General features: G+C 37.5%; 1 long non-coding RNA gene across 1 annotated transcript; it reads left to right on the top strand.

Annotated features, from left to right (window-relative positions):
- Window positions 1-254: 254 nt before the first annotated feature.
- Window positions 255-21,537, top strand: LOC132016058 (uncharacterized). Its single transcript, XR_009403880.1, has 3 exons — window positions 255-323; window positions 9,931-10,087; window positions 21,035-21,537. It is a non-coding gene; the product is annotated as an uncharacterized LOC132016058 (long non-coding RNA).
- Window positions 21,538-22,267: the final 730 nt, after the last annotated feature.

Below are 22,267 nucleotides of genomic sequence, written 5' to 3'. Positions count from 1 at the left end.
GTTTCCAAAACATAGTGAGAAAAGGTAAAATCAGACTCTCCAATGTGTGTGAGTGAGTTGGGAAAGACAGACACAATCTGTCCAGGCAGAGAGGGGTCAGGTCACCCATTCTTGACTATGTTCATATCTAATGTGATTTTGCTTGAGATTCATCTTTGTTTAATGTTAACAGTGTCTGTTTACATATAAATATTGAAAAAATACAAACACATTTTAAAAGAGGTGCACAGGGAAATTTCTGTAAAAAATTTTCAGACGGTTTACCTGGAATAGCTGGAAGAGCAGCAAAGTGCTTGGTCCTGGCACAATTCTCAGGGTTACAGGTAAAATATTTTTTAATTCTTCCCTGTAGTTGGGGAGGGGAGGCAGTGATGCTGGGGTGTGGGTAGAGTGGGGGCAGGCTATGTGCTGGTGCTAGCTCAGAATTGTAGGATTGGTCCCAGTTTGGTCATAAATAGCAGTGGGATCCTTGGAGAGGTAGTTGCTGTCTGAGCTAGCATGGAAGACAGTAACAAGGAGCTAACTAGCTAGAGTATCTGAGATTCTCTACAGGGTGGAGCTGTTGGGCCCCTTAGAGATTTCTGTGTTGAAAAATTGTATAGAAATTTGTGTATTTTATTTATGTGATTCCAAAAATAACTAAAAGAAAATATTAACAAAAATTTATAAGCTTGTCTTTTTGTCTAAGGCAATTTGTATCAGATATCAACATACTCAACTGCACAAACATATCCAAGAATGTCTTTTTTTTATTAATTTTTTATTTTTTATAAATATATATTTTTATCCCCAGGGGTACAGGTCTGTGAATCACCAGGTTTACACACTTCACAGCACTCACCAAAGCACCTACCCTCCCCAATGTCCATAATCCCACCCCCTTCTCCCAAACCCCCTCCCCCCAGCAACCCTCAGTTTTTTTTTTTGTGAGATTAAGAGTCACTTATGGTTTGTCTCCCTCCCAATCCCATCTTGTTTCATTTATTCTTCTCCTACCCACTTAAGCCCCCATGTTGCATCACCACTTCCTCATAAGCTGGGTTTGTTTTTTCTAAATTCAGTCTAGTAAATTTGTTCATTCTTCATTAGACTTAGAGATAAAATTTTGCTTGATGAGGGAAAACATCTACAGGGATGTATCTACCCTAAAGGATCTAGTCAAATAAATGTTTTCAAAGAATTTTCACAAGGCTGTTGAAACTTTGGAAAAGTGAAAGAAATATTTTTGTACTTTTCTGGTTTTGATCATAGGCACACATGAATTGATAAACTGAAAAGCAAATTTCTAGTCCCATTTTTCCCCCCAACTTACTTCAATATAAATTGAATTATATATATATATATATATATATATATATATATATATATATTGATAAATATATATATATATAAATCGATAAATAAACCTAATTAAATAGATGTAATTCATGAGGTCTTGAAAATTTTATTTTTAGGAGACTGAGGTGCAGAGAAGATGTGGACTATGTTTCTGGATCTTTTGCTTTCTGTATCCTCAACCTTCAGCAAATAAATTTTCATTCACCAATCTTTGCTTTCTTAGAGGTATAAAAATAATACATGCCCATGTATTATTTGGAAGTTTGGAAAAAAATTAAAAATTAAAAAATTATGACACTTACTCTGTTAGCATTTGCTATATTTCCACCCATTCACTCTGTCAATGTAACAACCATCTCAAGTGGATGCTGTAGAACTAAATGATATTCGATATGAAAATATCTACTGCATAGGTTGGTACATGGTCAATCATTAAAAAGTCAGTTCTACAAATTCCAATTATCACCCAGTGGAGTTTTTAAAATCAGGAGTATCGAAAAATATATTAATTTTGATCTATTCCACAGGTCACTTTAGAACAATTGTTCAGTATTTGTAGAATACTTTCAATTTCTAAGACTCATTTTGGATGTTTATAAAAATGAGTAGAATGTAGTAATATTGTTAGCCTCAATTAAGTTGATCTCTCCCTTTTCAGTGGAAACATCTGGATATAAACAAGGAAGAGGTTTTATAATTGAATATATAAAAATTATACTAATACAAATAAAAAGTCAAAAATTCACTTTTTAAATAAAACTTTTTATTTACTGTTTATTTGAGAAAGCACGCATACCAGAGAGAGAGGGGCGGGGGGAGCACACAAAAGCTGAGATGAGAGGCAGACAGAAAGGGAGAAGCAGACTCCCAGCTGAGCATGGAGATCAGTGTGGTGAGCTCTGTCCCAGGACCTGGGATCATGACCTGAGCCAAAGACAGATACTTAAAAGACTGAGCCACCCAGGCATCCCTCACATATTCATTTTTAATAATGTATATCTTCATTAGATTATATCTACAAATTAAAAATTATATTATTATAAATAGCATGAGAAATACCACTTTTTTCAAACCTCACATTTCATTAAAAATCTAGTTCAGATTCTTCAACTCTATCTAAAATGTATATATTAGAGCAAATTTTGAAAGTCACCTTAGGCTTTGAGTTTCTGGGGATACCTTAATGATGATGTCTTTGGATATGTTATTGAAAGACACATTTATCCACTTAAAAAATAAAAGCCTTTTTTTCATTTTTTTAAAATTATTTATTTTCAGCATAACAGTATTCATTGTTCTGGCACCACACCCAGTGCTCCATGCAATCCATGCCCTCTCTAATACCCACCACCTGGTTCCCCCAACCTCCCACCCTCCCGCCCCCGCTGCTTCAAACCCATGACCAGGTGGGATTCATTCCTGGGCTACAAGGATGGTTCAACATTCACAAATCAATCAATGTGATAGAACAAATTAATAAGAGAAGAAGAGAAGAACCACATGGTCCTCTCAATTGATGCAGAAAAAGCATTTGACAAAATCCAGCATCTGTTCCTGATTAAAACGGTTCAAAGTATAGGGATAGAGGGAACATTCCTGAACTTCATCAAATCTATCTATGAAAGACCCACAGCAAATATCATCCTCAATGGGAAAAAGCTTGCAGCCTTCCCTTTGAGATCAGGAACACGACAAGGATGCCCACTCTCACCACTCTTGTTCAACATAGTATTAGAAGTCCTAGCAACAGCAATCTGACAACAAAGAGAAATAGAAGGTATCCAAATTGGCAATGAATAAGTCAAACTCTCTCTCTTCCCTTTTTTTTTCATCTATTTTGTTATTATGTGTATGTACAATGTAAGCATAGAGTATAGAGACTTTAATTCCATGTAAAATTTACCAAATCCATATTAAACTTATTTATTTATGTATTTATTTTTTACTGATACTTCCTTTAAACTTACTTTAATTGAGTCTATTTCAGGTTGATATGTTGTCCAAGTGCATTGTTTAATCAAAGAAGAGTATTGGAAGACCATCTTTTAAAATGAGAGGTTGCCCAGACTAAAACATAAGGCGACCTCTATTTTATGAGGTTTAATTTTGGAGTGAAAGCTTCATCTTCTGCTCTGGCATTTCAGCTTGTTTGAATTCTAAATGTTTTGCATCTATATCACAGAGCAGGATTTGCAAATATCTTCTCCCATTTTTCATGCCACCTTTGATATAGACCTCACCAAAATATCAAGCTCTAGGGCTGAAAAAGAAAAAGCTCTAGTGCACAAACGATTTCTTATTTATTTATTTATTTATTTTTCAGGTCTTGAAAATGTTTATTTATATACATTTAACTTTTTACTAGAAGTTTTAAAAGTAGGTAGACCAAGATATTGTGGAATTTTTTTTAACTTTATTTTTTCAGTGTTCCAAGATTCATTGTTTATGCATCAGACCCAGTGCTCCATGCAATATATGCCCTCCTTAATACCAGGCTCACCCAACTCCCCACAACCTCCCTTCCAAAACCCTCAGTTTGTTTCTCAGAGTCTACATTCTCTCATGGTTCATCTCCTCCTCCAATTTCCCCCAACTCCCTTCTCCTCTCCTTCTCCCAATGTCCTCCATGTTATTCCTTATGCTCCACAAGTAAGTGAGACCATATGATAATTGAATCTCTCTGTTTCACTTATTTCACTCAGCATAATCTCATTTATTTATACTCCCTATTTTCAAAATATATTTGAAAAGCACTAAGATAAAATATGAAATAGGGTTAGGCAATGGAATGAAAATAGAAGAAAAGAACTAAGGAAATGAAAACAGAAGAAGGAAGTCCTGTGATTATCTAGCATGAAGCATAGGGTACAATTTTATGTTCAAAGGTAAGAGAAAAATGTATTAGAGTACATACTTTTTATTAACTGAGAAAATGAAGCACACCAAATTTTGAAATATGTTTTTCCCACCATAAAATGAGAAAAGGACTTCAATGCCTGAATCATTTAAGATCAATGTGAAGTGACGAAGTACACATTGCCTTCCATATACATTTTTAAAAATGGTCTTTAACAAATGCACTTCATGTTACCACTGCATCCTTATAATAGGCCCCATGATATTTAATGTTATTCACAGATAGTGACCTTCAGCAGACTTGGTCAGGCAGGTGACAGTCTAGGAATCTAATGTGAGAATAGGAAGCTTGGAGGTCAAGGCAACCAGACACTGATTTAATTGTTCATCATGAAGGCCCACTGTAGAGTTTGAACCCAAACTTTGAACATGAACTAGAAGAAAATCATTTTGAGGTAGATTTTTCTGATGAGAGCTTGGAATGCTCAGAGATTGTGCTGTTGGTGGGGGAAAATGCCATTTGCTCTGGACAGCACAGGTGAATCTGTTCCATGAAGTGACCCCTTATTACTAGACTTTACTAACTTCTTTCCTTTACTTTACTAATTTTACTAACTTTGATTTTCTTATCACTGGAAAGGCATCGGAAGACACATTTTCAGTGACCATGGTTCGGATAATTCCCGACCTAGTAGAGCAAAGAGAGATGCAAACAAAGGAATAAATCTTGGTGCTCAATTTACATAGGTCCAATTGTTATCCCCAAATACTGCATTCCCATTAGTAAGTGAAGGTTTGGTCTCATGAGATTAAAATGTCATGTTGGAGAACACAGTCATCACAAACAAATTGCTAATAATAATGGTAATAATAATTATGATTTCTCATTTTCATAGCATGTCTAGATGTGGTTATCTTAGGAAAGATTTCTATACCAGTATGAATCTTTCCAGTAAAGGTCAGCATAGATAACATTGTGCAAACACTGTAATAGCCTCTGACCTTGTGTCTTAGTAGACTTGCATGAAGTGTTCATGCACTACATGTGTAATTGTCTTGAAAACATCTGGCCCAAGAACAAAGTTGATCATGACAGATAATTTATGTGAGTTGACACATTGCCTTTTCTGGTGGTGAAAGGAAGTTGGCAGAAAGCCTGCACTTTGGACTCAGGCTGACCTCGAGATCTGACTCCACCACTTATTGCTTATGTGAACTTGGGTGATTATTCTCTGGCCTCAGTTTTCTAATCCAAAAGATGGGATAACAGGATGTATGAGGGAGGCATATGAAAATCAAATGAAAGACTGTAAATCAGGTACTTGGCACATTGTCTAACACATAACAGGTGCTACATAGATGTTGCCCCATTTCAAACCTAAAGGAATAATTGTATCCAGTATGGAGAGTGGTTTGTAGGGAATCATACTGACAGAGCAGAAATTCTTCTGAAGATTTGGCTCTACTTCTAACCACTCTAGTGGAAAGTTACCTTACTGTAAAATGATACACAAAACCCCTGAATTTAGAGGTATTTGTTTAATGGACTTCTCCCTAATTTGACACAAAAATGAAATTAAAATTAAAAATTATTTTTTTAAATTTTTAAGTTGTTATACATACTTCAATCTTAGTCCCTTAATTTATGATACCATGTCTAACACAAAAAAGTTTGGGCTTCATACTGGTATTTAGTAGAAAAAAAATTAAAATTTTGAATTTTATGTAGAAAATACTTAGGAATACATTTAGAAATACAGTTACTACTTTTAAATATAGTTTAAAATGTCATAACTTTGAAATTTGTATTTATATAAGAAATAGCTTTAAGCATTTTTTAAATTTAATTTTATTTTTTCAGTGTTCCAAGATTCATTGTTTATGCACCACACCAGCGCTCCATACAATACATGCCCAAATTAATACCCATCACCAGTTCACCTAACTCCCTGCCCCTTCCCCTCCAAAGCCCTCAGTTTTTTTTTTTAACAAAAATGAGGAGAATAAAAATAGAGGAATTTTGAATCAATATTAATATGCAGATACAAAATACCATACTTAATTGAAAATGTCATTGTACTTGGTTAATTTATATAGAATTCATACTGCTTTATATCCATCAAATATAGACAACTAAGGCAACTTACCTAAAAATTTTTCTGATTATGAATATTAAAATATAAATATATTATATTTCATATATTTATAAATATTATATTTTTATATTTATGTTATATTAATAATATAAATATATTATAAAAATATTTATTTTATAAACTGGTTTCTCATCTTACACTGTTGGTGGGAATGCAAGTTGGTGCAACCACTTTGGAAAACAGTGTGGAGATTCCTTAAGAAATTAAATATAGAGCTACTCTATGACCCTGAAATTGCACTATTGGGTATTTACCCCAAAGATACAGATGTAGTGAAAAGAAGGGCCATCTGTACCCCAATGTTCATAGCAGCAGCAATGACTACAGTCACCAGACTCTGAAAAGAACCAAGATGCCCTTCAGCGGATGAATGGATAAAGAAGATATGGTTTCTATATACTATGGAATATTGTGCCTCCATCAGAAAGGATGAATACCTACTTTTGTATCAACATGGACGGGACTGGAAGAGATTATGTTAGTGAAATAAGTCAAGCAGAATGAATCAGTTATCATATGGTTTCACTTATTTGTGAAGGAATAATACAGAGGACATGGGGAGATGGAGAGGAGAAGTGAGTTGGGGGAAACTGGAGGGGGAGACGAACCACAAGAGACTGTGGATTCTGAGAAACAAACTGAGGGTTTGGGAGGGGGAGGGGTGGAAGGTTGGGTGAGCCTGGTGGTAGGTATTATGGAGGGCACATATTGCATGGAGCACTGGGTGTGGTCTATAAACAATGAATTCCAGAACACTGAAAAGAAATTTAAAAAATAAAAATTTAAAAAAATAGACCAGTTTCTATTTTATAAATGAATGAAAATGATTATGGCCATTAAAAAAACACTCTTAATAAGTTTAGTTAAGAATGTTGAGGGACACCTGGGTGGCTCTTCAATTAAGCATCTGCTCATGAACTCAGGGTAGTGGGACTGAGCCCTGAGCTTAATGTTGGGCTCCAGGCTGAGCATAGAGTGGGCTCTGGATTCTTACTCTGTCGCTCTCCCCCTACTCTCTCTCTAAAATAAATAAATAAGGTATTTTTAGAAAAAGGAATACTGAATGAAAAATCATGTAACATAATTCCATAAAATATAAGCACAAACCATATGTAATCAAGAATACTGTTTAATGCTCAGTTAGCTATCACATTGAAAAAATTATGGAAGTTCAAGATTCCTTCTTATCCTGACAAGAATGAAACTTCAGGAATCTAACTAAGGCAAAGTGACAGGAGGTAAATGTAGTGTCTTATCATCCAGATTATTCCAAGTTCATTATTTGATTTTCAAGTGATTTATTATAGTGAATCAGAAGTATTCCTATGAAAACCAAACTTTTTAAGGTGAAAACTAGATTCTTTACTATATTCACTTGAGGCAAAAATGATGTAAATACTGTGTACTTTGAAAAATAAATTTTGCTTTATAAAATGAGCTTTTAAAATTAAAAGCAAAGTATATGATTGATGAAATATACAGTGTCTTACTATTATAATCAATAAAATACTATTTGTACTATAAAGAAGATGTACAAAATTAAAACAAGTACATTATGACCTAATTTCTACTTATGGTATGAATAAAAAGCCTCATTGTTTGCTTGCTCATTTAGTATAAAAATAAGGAGCTTTTATGCACAGGCAAAAATTCTGAAGAATTCTTTTTCCTTTCCTCTCAAAGGAGAAATCCAACTCTTCTTTTCTTAGGAAATGGTCCATGAAATTATTATTCTAATTCCAAACTAGTGGAAAGAGAAAATTACTAAAGTATTTGAGTTCCAGTTGGAATCAAATTGGAAAGGGTTCTACTGTTTGTAACTTAAATCATTAATTAATAATACATGTGTAACAAAGAAATAATCCAAGCTTCAAAGGACATGCCCTTGAGAACCATGATGTTTCATTATAATTTGGCATTATATCTGCAAGAAATTCTGATCATGACTGTTAACATGACACCATTAGATAGAACTTTATTCAGCAGTCAAAATGAAATAAAACTGAGGGGTACTACAACAGGTTCAGCAGTCTTGTAGGACAGATTCATATTTGGAGAGACATGCTAAAAGTCAAAATATGGTGTCTTCCTAGCCAAGGTGACTTCAAATGAAATTCCAATATAGATTGTACTTTTAGTGAATATTTCCTAAGGCAGGACAAAATTCCTGCATTACTTGATTAGGTTACTCTAAGAACATTTCTGAAAATAATCAATATTTTTTTAAATACAAGTTTTGGAAATATAGTCATTTTGTTTCTAAATTTCAGGCATTGTAAATAATTTGGAGGTGCAGCATTAAACATTGCCCTACTCAAAATCCTGAAGTGGTTCAGATGTGAGGAGTTGTTCTATAAAATCAAAAACCAAGGAGAAGAATTACAGTATTAGAAATGGGCATGGTGGGGGGGCACCTGGGTGGCTCAGTGGGTTAAAGCCTCTGCCTTTGGCTCAGGTCATGATCCTGGGGTCCTGGGATTGAGCCTCGCGTCGGGCTCTCTGCTTGGCAGGGAGCCTGCTTCCTCCTCTCTCTCTGCCTACCTCTCTGCCTACTTGTGATCTCTCTTTCTGTCAAATAAATAAATAAATAATCTTTTTTTGACAAGGTGGATACACTTCACTAATTTAAAATTAAATACACTACCAAATAAAAGACTTGTCTTTAAAAAAAAAAAAAGGAAAAGAAAGAAATGGGCATGGGATCCATATTTATAACTAAAATATCAACTTGATGGATTCCCATTCGAAGAAGTGACTATGTTTTATTTTTAAATATTCCATATTTTGATCTAGTCTCTTTACAACTGTAACTTTGGGCAAGTTACACACCTCTAGAATCTCTTTTTCCATGGAAACTAAGAAAATAAGCATGTCGTAACCCTCTGTGGATGAAAAGCCACAGTAAGCACTAATCCTATAGCAACTTTTCTTCCTTTAATTATTTCTGGGTGTAACCACACCATGTTTGTGTTTCTCTAATTATTTCTTTAATGTTTTATTTATTTATTTGACAAAGAGAGAGGAAGCACCAGTAGCCAAAGCAGTGGACAGAGAGATAGGGGGAGGCAGCCTCCCCCTTAAGCAGAAAGCCTGTTGTGAAGCTCCATCCCAAGACCCTGGATCCAAAGACGCTTAACTGACTGAGCCACTCAGATGCCCTCTAATTATGTTTTAATTGTTATTCCACTTTCTTCAACATATAAAAGTCCTGATGAAGGGCACCTGGGTGGCTCAGTGGGTTAAGCCGCTGCCTTCGGCTTGGGTCATGATCGCAGGGTCCTTTGATCGAGCCCCGCATCAGGCTCTCTGCTCAGCCGGGAGCCTGCTTCCTTCTCTCTCTCTGCCTGCCTCTTTGCCTGCTTCTGATCTCTCTCTGTCAAATAAATAAATAAAATCTTAAAAAAAAAAAAAAAGTCCTGATGAAAATATTTCTCCCAAGCCCACAATTTGTCTTCCTTCAATTACTGAAATAAAAGTCCATAGGGCTGGAACATATCTTTGTTTTCTTGAGGATTTTCCCCCTAATGTTATCAAGATAGATTGGGGAGAAAAGGATGACAAAACAAATCTGAAATCCCAGCAGGGAGACACCGTGAAGACTAATGACACACACATGAAATTCAGCTGACTGACCGTGACTGGAGCATCAATGGATGAAAAACACAAATGTATCGTCAACCATGAGAGTGATAGAAGAAAAATTGATCAAGGGATTCCTTTTCCTTCTATATACAAAGGTATGTGCATATAAACATGAATATAACCTCCCAGAACTCTTTGTTTCAAAGGGATGACCCTCCATTTTCTGTCAAGTATTAATGAAAACAAGCAAATAGAAATTTTTCTCTAATGTTGTTCCATTTATGTTAATAAATGTCATGCTATTTCTCAATAGAATTCAAATAGTATGGGCTTTGGGAGCACCTGGGTGGCTCCTTATTCAGCTTAGGTCATGATATCAGGCTCTTGAGATCAAGGTGTGGCATTGGGCTCGATGCTCAGCATGGAGTCTGCTTGAGTCTTCTTCCATCTGCCTCTTTCCCCTGTGCTCATTCTCTCTCTTTCTCTCTCTCTCTCAAAATAAATAATAAATCTTAAAAATAAATAGCATGGCCTATGGAACATACAGAGAAAAAATGAAAGGCAAATTCACTTAGCTTTTCTCATGTCAGTTTGATCATCATAAATATTAATGTCATGGTGATATTTTTTATAGTCATTTTATGGATTAAATGAAACAATACACATGAGAGCACCTAGAAACTTCACACAAAAGAAATGTTCAGTGTCCACTTTTGATGATTTTACTTGATCAAGAAATAAGAGCATAACAACAATCTTTCAAGAATGTACTTCTCAGCATCACAGTCCTTCTCACTCCCATCTTGCTCTACTCAAAGTGTAACCCATAAACAATGAGTTATAGGAGACAAAATGTTCATTTGATGGAGCCAAATCACAGATCAACCAGAGATAGTAATTTGGCTACTGAGGTTTTAGTATTGATGAGAGAACAGAAGGCAAGCTGACATAGCAGAAGCTGACACCCTGCAATAAAGATTTGATGAGGCTTACGTGTTTAAAAGTTCTTACATTCTACACAATGAATATATTTCTTACCATTGGTAAACCTGCTCAGCAAACATTATTGCAGTCCTAGTGAATGCCAGACCTGCAGGATGAACTACTCTCCCAAAAAGGATCACTATAGTAATGCAAATTTATTTTTCGTAATCACTCAGGGTACCTATGATTTAGGCATGATTCGAGCATGGTGTCCCAAAAGAGCTCCATTGGTGTAGACACTGGTCATATTCATACAGTGTCAGCAGACAGAAGAATGTGCTCTGGCCCCACTGTGACCCAGTAATTCATTAGACTCAGTCAAGTCCTGGCATTAACAGTACAGAACAAGGCCACAGAGGGCACATAAAGAAGGAATCAGTTTGTGCTTTTCCCTGTGATTCACAAGCACCTTTTTTAAAAAAAAAATTTTATTTTTTATAAACATATACTTTTATCCCCAGGGGTACAGGTCTGTGAATCACCAGGTTTAACACTTCACAGCACTCACCAAAGCACATACCCTCCCCAATGACCATAACCCCACCCCCCTTCCCCCAACCCCCCTCCCCCCAGCAATCCTCAATTTGTTTTGTGAGATTAAGAGTCACTTATGGTTTGTCTCCCTCCCAATCCCATCTTGTTTCATTGATTCTTCTCCTACCCACTTAAGCCCCCATGTTGCATCACCACTTCCTCATATAAGGGAGATCATATGATAGTTGTCTTTCTCCGCTTGACTTATTTCGCTGAGCATGATACACTCTAGTTCCATCCATGTTGTCGCAAATGGCAAGATTTCATTTCTTTTGATGGCTACATAGTATTCCATTGTGTATATATACCTCATCTTCTTTATCCATTCATCTGTTGATGGACATCTAGGTTCTTTCCATAGTTTGGCTATTGTGGACATTGCTGCTATAAACATTCGGGTGCACGTGCCCCTTTGGATCACTATGTTTGTATCTTTAGGGTAAATACCCAGTAGTGCAATTGCTGGGTCATAGGGCAGTTCTATTTTCAACATTTTGAGGAACCTCCATGCTGTTTTCCAGAGTGGTTGCACCAGCTTGCATTCCCACCAACAGTGTAGGAGGGTTCCCCTTTCTCCGCATCCTCGCCAGCATCTGTCATTTCCTGACTTGTTGATTTTAGCCATTCTGACTGGTGTGAGGTGATATCTCATTGTGGTTTTGATTTGTATTTCCCTGAGGCCGAGTGATATGGAGCACTTTTTCATGTGTCTGTTGGCCATCTGGATGTCTTCTTTGCAGAAATGTCTGTTCATGTCCTCTGCCCATTTCTTGATTGGATTATTTGTTCTTTGGGTGTTGAGTTTGCTAAGTTCTTTATAGATTCTGAACACTAGTCCTTTATCTGATATGTCGTTTGCAAATATCTTCTCCCATTCTGTCAGTTGTCTTTTGATTTTGTTAACTGTTTCCTTCGCTGTGCAAAAGCTTTTGATCTTGATGAAATCCCAATTGTTCATTTTTGCCCTTGCTTCCCTTGCCTTTGGCGATGTTCCTAGGAAGATGTTGCTGCAGCTGAGGTCGAAGAGGTTGCTGCCTGTGTTCTCCTCAAGGATTTTGATGGATTCCTTTCGCACATTGAGGTCCTTCATCCATTTTGAGTCTATTTTTGTGTGTGGTGTAAGGAAATGGTCCAATTTCATTTTTCTGCATGTGGCTGTCCAATTTTCCCAACACCATTTATTGAAGAGGCTGTCTTTTTTCCATTGGACATTCTTTCCTGTTTGTCAAAGATTAGTTGACCATAGAGTTGAGGGTCTATTTCTGGGCTCTCTATTCTGTTCCATTGATATATGTGTCTGTTTTTGTGCCAGTACCATGCTGTCTTGATGATGACAGCTTTGTAATAGAGCTTGAAGTCCGGAATTGTGATGCCACCAACATTGGCTTTCTTTTTCAATATCCCTTTGGCTATTCGAGGTCTTTTCTGGTTCCATATAAATTTTAGAATTATTTGTTCCATTTCTTTGAAAAACATGGATGGTACTTTGATAGGAATTGCATTAAATGTGTAGATTGCTTTAGGTAGCATAGACATTTTCACAATATTTATTCTTCCAATCCAGGAGCATGGAACATTTTTCCATTTCTTTGTGTCTTCCTCAATTTCTTGTACTCTTTCATGAGTACTTTATAGTTTTCTGAGTATAGATTCTGTGCCTCTTTGGTTAGGTTTATTCCTAGGTATCTTATGGTTTGGGGTGCAATTGTAAATGGGATTGACTCCTTAATTTCTCTTTCTTCTGTCCTCACAAGCACCTTTTAAGCAGTGGTGAACAAGCACATAACAACAACTGTGAAGAGTTTTCTATATGCAAGTTGAAATTTCTGAAGTAAAACTTTGTCTTCTTGGAGCATTGAAAAAACAAAAATAAAAATAAAAACAAAAAAACTCACATACCCAAAATGACAACACTTAGTTTAAGGTTGCAAGTCACTAAACCAGGACTTAACACCTAACCCCAGTGCAATTTCAACCCCCCAGAATAGTAACATTTACCCAGTCAACATGGGAATTTCCTGGTCAGTACCAAGAGTTTTCCTGAGGACCCCTTCCATTCCTCTCAGGAGGCTGACCTTACCTAAAGCAATGAATTCTTTGTTAAGAATTTTCTTTTTTCTTCTCGCTCTCTGAGTTCTCATCTCCTTCCTAGATGGGATGCTGTGTGATTCATTGACTGATTGAATAATAGTACCATTAGATCTTTAACATTTATGTAGTTGAATTTTTGTTCTTTTTTTTAAAAAAAGATATTTATTTATTTGACAGAGAGAGAGATCACAAGTAGACAGAGAGGCACAGAGTCTTAGCTAATGGGTTCCATAAATTCTACAGAGAGTAGCTCACCATTTTCTGATATACCTGTTTATTTTTCTTTTTTAAATTTTCATTTATTATTTTTCATGACACATCTGTTTATTTCCACCTAGATTACAGATATAAAGCAAAATTACAAAATCTTTATTTTTAAAAGTTTTATTTAATTGACAGAGAGAGATAAAATAAGTGGGAGAGACGAAGAGAGAAAAGCAGACTTCCTGCTGAGCAGAGAGCCTGATGCAGGGCTCCATCCCAGCACCTTGGGATCAGGACCTTAGCTGAATGCAGTTGTTTAACTGACAGAGCCATGGAGGTGGGTCCAAAATTGCAAAATCTTGGGACGCCTGGGTGGCTCAGTTGGTTAAGCAGCTGCCTTCGGCTCAGGTCATGATCCCAGCGTCCTGGGATCGAGTCCCACATCGGGCTCCTTTCTCTGCAGGGAGCCTGCTTCTCCCTCTGACTCTGCCTTCCACTCTGTCTGCCTATGCTCGCTCTCGCTCGCTCTCTCTCTGACAAATAAATAAATAAAATCTTAAAAAAAAAATTGCAAAATCTTAAAAGCTTCTTTTTGAATTTTGGGGAAATGGCATGGTAACCACCAATTGGAGACCTCCAAAGTATGAAACAGTTTACCATCAATGTCTAATTTATCAGGTCTATAATCCCCAGAACACCTGTTTACTCTTGGGAGGCTTCATGCTTCCTCCCTCTGGACTCTCTGAACACCTGCAGTTGGACTTCATTCCACTGGCAGTATGTGTTGTTAATATGCCCTTGTCATTGTTTGTGTATTTTCTGGATGGGTTTAAGCCTTTCCTTGCCAAGGGGCTGATGCTCTCATTGTGGAAAAGACATGGTTAAAAATGGGTTTCCCCTTGGGGCACACCTTCTGTGATCTCCAGTGATCAAGGCCCCTATTTCACAGGGAAAATCTTAGGAATCTTTAGGAAAACCTTGCAAACTTTCTGAAATTGTCTCTATACAACCTTCGGCTGATCCTTTGTGTCACCTGCTAGTCTGACCAGCTAATATAAGTCTCTAACATTTGATGTTCAAGCCTGTCATCACCAGGTTACAGAAACCTTCTTAGAAAACAATTAAAATTGTCCTCTCAGTCACAGGTTGGAGCCTGGTGATTAGGTATTTTACACACATTGTCAGAGGAAGACACCCCTCGAATCCCAGTAGAAGAGGGATCATACCTAGTGCTCTTCCTGTCAAACAAAAGGTATTAAGCCTCAGGTGCACATCACACAGCTACAGAAGTCTCCATCTGATATCTGGTTCTGCCTAGACTGTGGAGTTTCTGAATCAAATTGAGAGAAAGAAAAGTAGTTGATATCCAAGTAGATTGCTTTCACCTAAACAAGGGTTCAAGATTTCATACTTTAACTGAATACGAAATCCTTTCTCCCTCTTTTCTTTTACTCTGGCAATAGCCTATATCTCCCAGGTGATTGTTAAAGGGGTTAAACTCTGAACTTTAGAGCAAATTTTTATTTTGGGATAGCAGAAAACCTAACCTTGGTTCTAATTTTTCTCAAGGTAAATAAGACATCTCAATGGTTGACTCCGTTAAAGATATAGCCTGAGTTAGTATGACTACCAAGAAGCCATCAGGATTCATTCCTTTGGCTGGTACCTACTTCCATGGTTAGGGATAATTGGAAGTGAGGAATGATCAAGATCTTCTCCTCCATTTTAAAAATTGTTGCAGAATCCCTCCTGAAGCAATGGGTACCCAGAAGAAGTCCATAGGCTCTGGACAAAGCAATTCTTAAAAGCAAGATAGCCCTTGATTATGACTTAGCTGAGCAAGACTAGATCTGTGCTATAGGCAATGATACATGCTATACTCAGGTGAACATTATTGGGGAAGTTAAAGACCAATAACATCAGTTCATGTTGTGAGCCAAGCCATTTGGCTTAACAGAGTGATTCCTTCAGCAGGGGCTTTCTCACTTACTTGATTTTAATTGCTTTGAGCCTTGGGGCCAATGACATCAAATAGCTCTTCAAACATGGGGAATTATCCTGTTTACAGACATCAAAATAATCTGCCTAGTGCTTTATGTTCTCTCAGAAGCTTGACACGCAAATTCAAAGCCAGTAATCTCCAAGCAAATGATCTTTCTAAGACTGGAACATCACAAAGAATGAAGAGAATGACTAACTTAAAAATGGTAAAGCTGAAGTGGTAACCTGTGACTATCACAAGGGTTAAGCAAAAATGTCAAGACATGTGAATATCACCCAGGAGAACATCAACTACTGTGAGAACTTCAGAGAAGTTGCTGAGAGTGGTGTTAATACATTCAGCCTAGTATCCAGCTCTCAGTTAAGCTGAGAGATGATCAAAAGGCAGTGTTGGTAAAAAGGAAGACCACTCAAAATGCACTCACTTAGCTTAAGGCCACAAGTCATTAAAGTCTTCATACCTACCCAGCTGCAGTTTCAACACCTAGAATTGCAGCCTTTAACCAGTTGACATGGGAATTTCTTGGTCAGCACTAGGATGTTTACTCATTGGCCCCATCTATTCCCCTGAGGAGAATGGCCTTGCCTAAAGAAACGGATTCCTTGCTGATAATTTCTTTTTCACTACTATTTTGACAAACCTCTCTTGTAGGTTTATGGAGTTTCCCTCTACTTGCTGATAGGATGATGCTCAATTCATGAATAGTTTGATAAATACAGACAATTAGATTTTTAAAATTTACTCAGTTGAATTTTTGTTATTTCACATATTCTTAGTTAGTCCAATGATCAAAGTAGAGTTAAACATTTACCTTTGCTTTCACCTAAACTGTGATGAAGAGGAGATGAAATTATTTTAGTGAAAATGTTTGCTGTTGAAGACATAACATGGATGGACTTATTCCTATATTTATTGTATTTATTTATATCCTTTCCTAAAACTAACCAGAGTAAGATTATACAGACAGTCGTAATTTTTTTGAGTGCGGGGGTTCATTTTTTAATTTAAATTCAATTAATCATCATATAGTATATTATTCATTTTATGAGGTAGAGTTCAGTGATTCATTAGTTGTATATAACACCCAATGCTCATTCCATCCAGTGCTCTCCTTAATGCCCATCACTCAGCTACCTGATCCTCTCACTCCCTTCCTCTCCAGCAACCTTCAGTTTGTTTCCTATGATTAAGAGTCTCTCTGATTTCATCTTGTTTTATTTTTCTAGTCTTATTTTATTTTTCCCAGTTTCATTTCTTTTACTAACCAGAATCATGCTGTATGTATTATTCTTTGATATGCTTGTTGGAGATATTTTCAGCCTAGCAATCTCTTTTTATCTGCTATGTATTGCACAGAATTGTCATTATTTGGGTTTCTTCATTCTGCTGTTATAATTATGCACACTCTTGTGCACAAACTTGAGCACAGGGCTGGAATTTAGGTGGAAGTGTGTCACTTTGGGCCCTTGTCAATCTGAGGTGAAGGTATGTTCACTTGGCATTGAGCAGGTGGCAGGCCATGCCTACTGACTCAGGCAGGAGGGTGGCTGGATTGTGGGACTCATAGGCTGATGGCATTATGTGTGATGGGGATGTGGCTGGTTTTGCATTTAACTTATGTTTTCTGGGAAACTCTATCTCTCCTTCTATTCTGAATGAAAGTCTTGCTGGATAGTGTATTCTTGGCTATAGGTAGTTTCCTTTTAGCATTTTCAATATATCTTTGCCACCTTCTTCTGGCCTGTAAAGTTTCTGCTGAAAAACCCACAACAGCCTAAGAGGGTTCCCTTATATGTAACTGCTTTCATCTCTCTTGCTTCTTTTAAAATTCTCTCTTTATCACTACTTTTGGCCATCTTATTTACTTTGTGTCTTGGTACAGACCTCTTTGGGTTGGTTTTGTTGGGGGCTCTTTGTACCTCCTGGATCTGGATTTCTCTTTCCCTCTCCAGATTCAGGAAATTCTCAGCTATTATTTATTCAAATAAATCTTTCATCCCCTTTTCTCACTCTTCTCCTTCTGGGATCTGTATCATACAACTGTTATGCCTGACAGTGTCACTGAGTTCCTTGGATCTATTCTCATTTATATACTTTTCTTCCCTCATCTGCTCAGCTGGATTACTTCCCTTTACTCTGTCCTCCAGGTTGCTGATCTCTTCTACTTCCACTTATTTGCTATGTATTTCAGTGAACTTTTATTTTCATTTAATGAAAATCCATGATCTCTAACTGGTTCTTTTTTAGGTCTCCTATCTCTTTGTGGAGGGTCTCATGGCAAGTATCTTCATAAGAATTACTTTAGCTCACTATCAGACATGTTAACTTATTTCCATTTTTGGTGGTTTTTTTTTAGGTCTATTGTTATGATTTTGCTCTACTCTTTCATTTGGGACATATTCCTCTGTCTCCCCACTTTTCCTAGTGCTGTGTATGTTTCTATGTATTAGGAAAGTCAGCTATGTCTCCCACACTGAAGTAGTGACTTTATGAAGAAGAGGTCCTGGAGTGCCTGGCAATGCAATGTCTCCTTTTCACCAGAAAATGGTGCTTCTGGGGTGTCTCTTCTGTGTGTTGTGTGCACCCTCCTGTTGTGGCTGAGAAGTGTTTGCCTTCAGACCAGCTTGCAATGACTCTTCGCCTGTTGTAGGCAGAGTCCAGTGCCTATAGTGTTAGTGAGTTGGTCTGGGGCTGCCTTGGGCTTGAATTGGTTGAGGTGTTTGCCAGAAATGAAGTAGCACCAAACTGCAGGGCACTTTCTTATGTTGTCCTCTGAGAAGCTTTTGTTGGTATGTGGGGCCAGCAGTTAGACCAGCTGCCTATCTCCAGCCCACTGCTGGGGCCACAGAGTGGTGTGTCGTTGTCTTCCCCTCTCTCTGGAGCAGGACTCACTGTGGAGTGCTGTTGGCCCTTGTCTGTACAGCTTGTGTGTTGCCAGGCTTGTGGTACTGCTTTAATGGGATCTTGCCAAGAATGATCAGAGGAGGTGGATCTGCTTCACTGGCCTCTTACCTATGTTGGGCTGCAGAGGATCCCAGCAACCCTAATTTATTATTTCTACAACTATCTATCTATCTATCTATCTATCTATCATCATCATGTATCTATCTATCATCTACCATCCATCTACCCATATAGCCACAACAGAGACAATGTCAAAGAAAGATATAAACAATGGAATACTTGTTCTCATTTCTTTTAGAGCTTGCTGCTATTAACTCCAAAAAAGCTTCTCTGAATGATGAAAATGGTTTGTTTTTAATCTATGTTTGCCTTTATGTTATGCTATAACATTTTCCCATCTGATCAGCATAACTGTTGAACTTCCCTGGTCAGGGAGAAAACTCAGAATGGCAGGATCTTGCAAAATACACTGAGTGATATTTAAAGTCAAACCATCATTTTTCAGGAGTGTCCTTTACAAATGTTGGTTTAAATGTGTTCTGAATTCCTTCAGCAATGAACTTCATTCATTTTTGTAGCTTTTGTTTCTACTGACTGAGGAAAACACATTATCAAGTTGCTTCTAAATTTAAAAGAAAAAAAAATGTTCTTGCTGGTAGTTAATAACATGAACTGACAGAGAGCTTCTTGTACAGAAGGTGTTGTGTTGAACTGCATTTGTTTAGTTCCTTAATACTCGCTATGAATAATTTTATTCCCACTTTACACATGAGGTCACTGAACTGAAATTATTTAAGTCTCCACACCATACAGTGAGATCTATGGCTTCATCCCAGACCATCCAAATCTAGAGTTCATATACTACCTTAGTTTTTATTCTTCCTGAAATCCCAAAACCAAGGTCCTAAGACAGGTGCACACATGAAGAGGGGATGTGAGTTTAGGGCTTCAAGTGCCACAGATTGGACTTAAAATCCACTCTTTTAATTATAAGTTGCATGAATATGGTTAAACTATTTACATTTCCTGAACCCATCAAAAATGACACAAATAACACCTAACTCAGTCATAGAAGATATAATGTGACATATGTGAAATGTCTAGCATAGGTATCTCACTTAGCTGCTACATCATTAAGTACTAGCTCCTGGCTCTTTCTCCCCACATAGGAACAAAGGTAGTGATGAAGAGCTTTGGTTCTAGCTCTGCTGATCCACTCTCCTTGTTCAATATCAAGAAACTTCTGGGCTCTGATCTTCATCATCACCATCATCCAACTTTATAGTTTTGCTTAATCATTTTGATGTCTTGGTTATTTATTGCACATGGAGGTGCAGAATTAAAGAGCAGTTGAGAAAGTGCTTTTGAATATGGTGTTGCTGAAATTGAAATCTGGATTCTAGTACTTACTAGTTACATGAAATCAGGCAAATGGCTTCTCTCCTGGTCCTGAGTTTATTGTAATATGGGAATGAAAATAATAATCTCATAGGTTATTGAAAAATTAAATATGGTTTAAGCTTTGCATTAAAAGTTCTCAAAATTAGTGACATTTTAAAAATTTTTTAAAAATTTATTTTCAGTGTAACAGTATTCATTGTTTTTGCACCACACCCAGTAATCCATGCAATCCGTGCTCTCTCCAATACCCACCACCTGGTTCCCCCAACCTCCCACCCCCCCACACCCCTTCAAAACCCTCAGATTGTTTTTTAGAGTCCATAGTCTCTCATGGTTCACCTCCCCTTCCAATTTCCCTCAACTCCCTTCTCCTCTCTATCTCCCCTTGTCCTCCATGGTATTTGTTATGCTCCACATAAGTGAAACCATATGATAACGGTTGTCAAACTGTGGAAAGAACCAAGATGCCCTTCAACAGACAAATGAATAAGGAAGATGTGGTCCATATACACTATGGAGTATTATGCCTCCATCAGAAAGGATGAATACCCAACTTTTGTAGCAACATGGACAGGACTGGAAGAGATTATGCTGAGTGAAATAAGTCAAGCAGAGAGAGTCAAAATTAGTGACATTTAATTTGTACTTATTCTTATTTAGAGACATGGTGGGGACAAAGAAATATTAAAAGCTCTTTATTGCCAATGCCTTTTTCCCAATGGATTCATTCATTATAAACAAAAAAGGTTGTGTTTTTTAACTTTTTAGGACTTTGGAAATCCCAGGTGAATTTCACAAGTGTTTGACTGACTTGACCTGAAAAGTTGGTTCTGAGTTGTCTTGGTGGTGGTGATGGTGGTGGTGGTAATGGTGATAGAGTTTTTTATTACCCAGTTGTGCTGGTGTGAGAGTGTCACTTCAATCTAAGTCATCTGAAATGTATACTAAACAACACATGAAATTAATAAAATGTTCCTTTTAGAGCAGCTGCAGCTCATGAACACATCTGCCTACTACACGTACCTCCTCCTCTTCCTAAAGAGCCTGGTCTACTAACCAGCATGGTCATCTATCTACTTGGGAGACCAGCAATCTATGCCAATGAGAAGAGTTCCTAACACAATGCTTCCCATTGGCTATTGTCCTTAAAAGTGTCTGCTGAGGATCTAGTGGGACTTCTTTTGGAGACTGGGCATTTCAGTTCACCTGTGTCTTTTTCTACTGTGTCACTGTTGCATTACCGGTTTACAAACCACTAGGCATACAGAAGCTTTCAGTCTGCATCAAGAACAAATTCCGCCATGACTCAGCGTTTGGACCAGGGGGCAGCCACAGGGGCTTCAACACTGCTCTCTCTCCTTAATGTCCACCAGTTCCTCAGCCACCCTGTCCCCATGCCTCTGAGTACAGCCAACATGCATCTTCTTGTCATGTCCTCGAGGGGCTCTTTAACCACATGATTGCCTGTAAGTCTTTTATTTTATATACCTGGAAGCCACCATACTTGTTACCTGAAGTTTGTAGTATTTTTCATAATAGGAAAAATAAAAACAATCAAAAGTCTACTTTGGTCTCTGTGTACTTGTATTTGGTGCAATCTAATTGAGAGTCCAATGTAAGGGACAGCGTGACAACTGAGGCTTCCAATTCAGCATTGGTTGTAGGAATGGTCAATTCTACATTTCTAATTCTTGGCCTGAGATAGTCCTTATGATGTCTCCTTTGAGGCATTGGCCCCAGGGAAGCCACAGCCAGTGAAGGTGCCCAGGTTATTTTTCCTTCAAAGGTCAGGAGATTCAGACTCATTTGGTTAAGATGCTCTGGTGGTGACAGTATAACATGTCCTATGAATGGTGGCTGTGCTCTGACCTAGCTCAATGTTTCACAGGCATTGTGTTTCCTGATATTACAAGAATCCCATGAGAGCTGCACTAACACAGGAAAAATAGGGTGTTGGAGGGGTTAAGTGCTTGGACTCTAAACCCCATGTGCCTGAGCTTAAATCGTGGTTCTATAGCTACCTGAACTCTCTGTGACATAATTTCTCATCTGTAAAATGGAGTTACAGTGATTAATTTCCTGGAGTTGTGTGGATGAGATGAGGTAATTTTGTTGGGTGCATGCCAGTCTCAACAGCATTAGCATCTACTCTTGGCAACTCTACTTTAGAACTAATAGAAATATACATGTGTACACACTACAAGTTGGACACTTA

Source organism: Mustela nigripes, chromosome 4 (genome assembly GCF_022355385.1).
Source record: "Mustela nigripes isolate SB6536 chromosome 4, MUSNIG.SB6536, whole genome shotgun sequence".
Lineage (NCBI taxonomy): Eukaryota > Metazoa > Chordata > Mammalia > Carnivora > Mustelidae > Mustela > Mustela nigripes.
Note: the sequence above shows the minus strand (reverse complement) of the source record. Positions and strands in the feature narration are given on the sequence as shown.